We start from the raw sequence: 6,000 nt of genomic DNA on the forward strand, positions 1-6,000 counted from the left end.
TCTCTCCCACTCTATCTGAAGATAAATAGAAAAATATCTTCGAGAATATCCTTGTGAATATCCCCTGGCAACCACCGTTTTGCTCTTCAATTCTATCAGGCTTAATTGTAATATTTAGTTAATTAATGAATAATATAATTATAATTTGCATAGATTTATGTCTACTGGTTTATGATCCATTTTCTGTTTTTCTACCATCTGTTGTTTGTTCCATTGTTTTCCCTTTCAATTTTCTCCATGTCTTTTACATATTGTTTAGATATCTATTTTGTTTACCTGTTGGAGTTTTTTTCTATACCTATTTGTATTAGTTTTAATGTTTGCTCCAGGTTGTATGATATACTAAGTTAAGTTCAATAGTCCACTTAGATTTAATATTTTATGACTATATAGCTTATAATCACATAGGACTATTTAGTAACCCTCTAACTTTCTGTAAAGTAGTCATATCCATTTTACAAATGCCACAAGACAGTATTATAAATATGCTTTAAAAACTCATATTTTAGCCCTGGCCGGTTTGGTTCAGTGGTTAGAGTGTCGGCCTGCGGTCCTGAGAGACCCGGGTTCGGTTCCCGCTAAGGGCGCGTGCCTCGGTTGCAGTTTGTCCCCGGCCCTGGTCGGTTGTGCGGGTGGCAGCCACTCGATGTGTCCCTTCACGTCGATGTTTCTCTCTCTCTCTCTGTTCCTCTCTCTCCCTCCCACTCTACCTGAACAAAAAATGGAAAAATGTCCTCGGGTGAGGATAAAAAACAACAACAACAACAACAACAACAACTCATATTTTAGGTGAATTAGGAGGGAAAGTCAGTTTTATATTTACCTTAATATTTATTATCAGGGAAATCTTATCATATTTCTTTGTCCTGTGAGCAGTACAACAGAGTTTTTTTTTCCAGACCATCCTTTCCACGTTATTTGCACAGAAGAAAACCATGGGTGTTAACAGAAATGTATATATTTTCTCAATTTTGATTGCAAGTGTAATTAAGTTTGAGATAAGAGAATATTGATAATCTATGTTTTTTTTCTCAGGAAGTATCTATTAAGTAATACACAAAACATAATTATGCCATTTTGTTGAATAAATATTTGTGAATACTATTCAATTCAAATGCAGGCAAATTACATTTCTATCTTTGCTCAATAACAAATGTTTCAAAGTTTAATGAGCTTTAAATATATTCAAATATATTGAGTTTCTTTTAGTACCTCAGACAAAATAATAATGGCAAAATTTTAACTTAACCATATACCATTTAATTTTTATCCAAAATCTTTTAACAATGTGTCATTAATTTCCTAGGAATCCCTACATTTCTAGCGTTTCTGATGAAGACCATATTTCTCAAGTAAAGGACATCAGACTTTTCTGTTGCCATCTATGGCAAGCAGTGGGCTGAATCTGATAGAAGTTAGTAGTCCTATTTCTGTGAGCTTGCTGCAGCGTGTTCTCAGTATTGGATACTTATAGTGCTGACATTTCGAAAGAACAGATGGTGCAGAGGAAGTCCTCAGACGTCACCAGAGGGCGGTTTTCAAATCTTTGTCACAGGTTTAGAGAGCTCTAACTTGAAAGAGACAAAACTTTTTCACTAAGCCTTCTATTTGCAATTCAAACTCAGTTACCTTCTTATACACTTAACAAAGATTCCACCCAAATTAGTATAGTAGCTATACCTTATTACACCTTATATTTTCTATGATTTGGGAAAAATATTGGATCTTTAAATATCTGCATTAGTATTGAGGATATTTTCTAGAGTAAGAATTATATTTCTTACCATGGAAAGATATAATTGGAACTGCCTATCATAAGCTTGGTACTACTATACTTTTGATTATGGTGTCAATATATCTATTACATTTTATTATAATTTTTGGATAATGCATGTCTCAGAATTAAGAATTTTCAGTTTTTCTATTTTTTTGCAAACCACTTTGTCTAATTTAGTGTTGGGCATATGGATGGTGCAAAATACACGTTCACTGAATTTTTGTGTTACTAGATATTTAATCATTAATAATAATACAATTATTATATGTTAAAGAAAAAGTGTCATTTTATAGGGCACAGATTAAACCAAACAAACAAACAAACAAAAAAAGCACCTAAAAAGCAGAAGAATAATTGAAATGTTGTTTCTGTTATCATGTGGTTAGTCTCTCATTAATAAAAAAGAAAAAACATATATAGTTTATAATTAAAATAACAAATGCAGATACTAGAAAATATCTTTATATCATCTTATTGTATAATTTCATGTGAAACAGGTATTTCTATTTTTTTCAAAAGTTACACTTATCTTTAATGAATGTCATTTCCAAATCAGAACTTTTCTTAAAGGTAAATAAAATAGACTTAACCAAGTTTTTCAGGTATTTTCAGAGTAGCATTTATTTTTTTTCCATACATTTGAGAACAACTTTCCATACATTTGTAAGATTTATGCATATCCTTTAAAGAAGTACACATTCTAACCTGGCTGGTGTGGCTCAGTGGACTGAGCATCTCCCCATGGACTGAAAGGGCCTAGTTTGATTCCTGGTCAGGGCACATGCCTGGGTTGTGGGCTCAGTCCCCAGTAGGGGGCATGCAGGAGGCAGCCAATCAATGTTTCTTTCTCTCTCCCATCAATGTTTCTCTCTTTCCCTTCTCTCTCCAAAAAAATCAATAAATTTTTTTTTTAAATTATTCACTTATTTGTAATGTGCTTCACCCAAAAACAAATTCTCTTCTGAATTTCAGAATTCTTGAGTCAGAAATCATTAAATAATATTTAAATACAAAAATATAGTATGGTCAACAGGCTAGCATTTTAAGATGAAACAAGATTGGTGTACTAAAAATAGTATAAACAGAAACCTTGCAAGGAAAGAAGGGAGAGACTATTCTTGTCACTAGAAAAATGTCTCATCATATTTGCTATTATTACAACATATTGAGCATGATGGATTCCACTGTACTTTGCTTTCAGACTATGCTTAAAAGAGTTCACCTTTTTGTAACATAACTTTTTGTGCTTATAAATTAAATATGTTGAAATTTCTATGTTTTCAGATAAAATAGTAATGCATGTTGAAAATAATGATATGGATGAGATATAAAAGGCTTAGTGAAGTTGAGATTAACAACAATGTAGTGAAGTTGTTGAGATTAAGTTGTTAATAACTCACTAGATATCTTGTAAATTCTCTCTTGGTGGTGTAAAAAAGGTTAATAAACTCTGATGTAATAAATTCATATACATGATGTTCTATTGCCCACTTCTTTAAAAAAAGCAATGCATTTTTTGGGGGAAGATGGTGGCAGGCAGGACCCAAGGGAAGGTGAGTGCATGAGAGAGTGAGCTAGTGTGTGAGAGAGTGTGAGTGGATGTGAAGGTGGACGACCAAACCTGAGCAGAGCCACTGAGCAGAAAGTTCCTGTGCTGTGGACAGAGCAGCTGGCTACCGCGGAAAGTGCCCCTTCAAGGGCTTCTCCCTACGCCTTGGGGAAGTCCCACCATTTTGGAAGATCCCGGGTCTTCCCTGGGAGGAGGTAGTGGGAGCAGCCAGGGCCCAGCAACCTGATCCCACCAGTGCACCTGGTACTATCAGACCAGTGGACACTCCGTGTCAACACAGACCAGTGCCCAGTAGTGGAGCTACCAAGGTGCTGGTCGCGAAAGCTGTGGACAGCCGGGAGCCCAGCAATCATCCCCCACAATAACAGCCCAATCAGAGTCCAGATATACCCCAAGCGACAGAGGCTGGGGAGCAGACAACCATCCCCAGGCAACAGAAGCACAGACCAGCAGCTGAGACCCATTCCCCCAAAATACAACAAAAGCTCAGCAGGAGTTGAGCCCAATGGGGCAGCAATACTCCCCAGCCACCAGCAGTGAGACCTGGGGCTCCACAGAGGCCTGTGCAGTCCAGTAGCTCACAAAAGCGATGGGAAGCCGGAGCCCAAGAGGGACTGGTGCAATCCAGCTGCCCGTGGATCCTGCAGGGTGCTCAAGCACCACAGATGCCTGTGCAACTCAACAGGGATTGTGTGATCCAGTTACCCGAGGGACCTGCAGGGTGTAGGGGCACCAGAGAGGCCTGTGTGACCCAGCTGCGCACAAGATAGGCTTAGAAGATGTGAAAATGGTGGCAGAGTAAATGAAAGCTACACAGACAACCTCCCAGGACCAAACAGGACAAATCCTTGGAAAAAAGCAACAGAAAAGCAGCAGAACAGAACCATATAACCAGGGACAATGATAAGATCTGCAGAGGCGTGAGGGTGGTGAGCTGGGAGCCCACGGACAGCAGCAGTCTTAGCTGTGAGCAGCACCCTTGGGGAATAAAGATCAAGCCCGCTCCACAGCAAAGCAAGCTGGGACAGACCACTAAAATAGCCACAGCCACTCACCTGGGGGCTATGGCAGCAGGAGGACAGACTGGGCTGGAACTCTGTGGGGTCACTTGGAATTTGGAGGGCACTCAGAATTTTTGCTGAGTTGTGGCCACAAAGGACGGTGTCCAGTGTGCTCCTTCCCAGAGCTGTGAGGAAAAGCATCTGCACCCCTCTAGGAGATACAGCCTTTGCCAGGTGAGGCAAAGAAATGCAAATTGAGGCTCATTAACAACCAGCATCTATCCCACCCTCTGGAAATCCTCTTATGCAGAACACCAGGGCTACATTCCAAGGCCCTGAGTAACTGAGACTACTAGCCTCTAGGAAAAAGCTAGAGGATAGCTGAACCTTTCCTGAGCTTACAAATCTACCCAGGAAAGTAACACTTGGCAGTGGTGTTTAACGTGGGCCCACCCAGGATTATGCAAACCCAGTAGAGAGAGCCACAAACAGCAGAACACCAACACCCACAGGAAAAATTTGGCAGGCTCCAAAACCTACTCAGATAGCCAAAATGGTGAAACAAAGAAACAAATCCCAAATGAAAGAACAAGAGAACTCTATCAAAGATGAGATGAATGAAATGCAGTTGAACAAATTATCAGACGTATAATTCAGAGCCATGATCTTGAGAAAGATCAACAGCATGAGTAAGGACATCAGCACCATGAGTAAAGATATAAAAACACTGAAAACCAACCAAGTAGAAATGAAGAATGACATAGCAGAAGTTAAGAACACATTGGAAGGACTAACCCACAGAGTAGAGGGAACTGAATCAGTGAATTAGAAAAAGGGTAGAAAAAAATCAACCAATCAGAAAACCAAAAGGAAAAAAACATTTAAAAAACAGGAAGACAGCTTAAGAGAACTCTGGGACAACTGGAAACGTAATAACATTCGCATCATAGGAGTCCCCGAAGAGGAAGTAAATGGTCAAGGGATAGAGAATATATTTGAAGAAATAGTGACAGAAAACTTCCCTAATTTGGTGAAGGAAGAAGGCATTCAAGTTCAAGAAGCACAGAGAGCCCCAAGTAAGAAGAACCCAAACAAGCCCACACCAAGACACATAGTAATTAAAATGCCAAAAATTAAAGACAAAGAGAGAATCCTAAAGGCAACAAGAGATAAGCAACAGGTTACCTATAAAGGAAACCCCATAAGACTCTCAGCTGTCTTATCAACAGAAACACTACAAGCCAGAACTTGAGTGGCATGAAGTAATCAAGGTCATGAAAAACAATCCAAGACAACTCTATTCAGCAAGGGTATCATTTAAAATAGTATGTAAAATAAAGAGCTTTCCAGACAAAAAAAAAAGGCTAAGGGAATATATTATCACCAAACCATCACTGCAAGATATGCTAAAAAAGACTGCTGTAATTAGCAGAAGAAATAGAAAGAAAATAGAACCACACTAAACAAAAATGGCACTAAATAAGTACATATCAATTATCACCTTAAAAGTGAATGGTTTGAATGTTCCAATAAAAAGACACAGAGTAGCTGACTGGATAAGAAAGCATGGTTCACATATATGTTGTTTACAAGAGAACCACCTCACAACAAAAGACTCACATAGGTTGAAAGTGCAGGGAAAAAGAAAAAAA

The sequence above is a fragment of the Molossus molossus genome, unplaced genomic scaffold (genome assembly GCF_014108415.1).
Source record: "Molossus molossus isolate mMolMol1 unplaced genomic scaffold, mMolMol1.p scaffold_m16_p_9, whole genome shotgun sequence".
Lineage (NCBI taxonomy): Eukaryota > Metazoa > Chordata > Mammalia > Chiroptera > Molossidae > Molossus > Molossus molossus.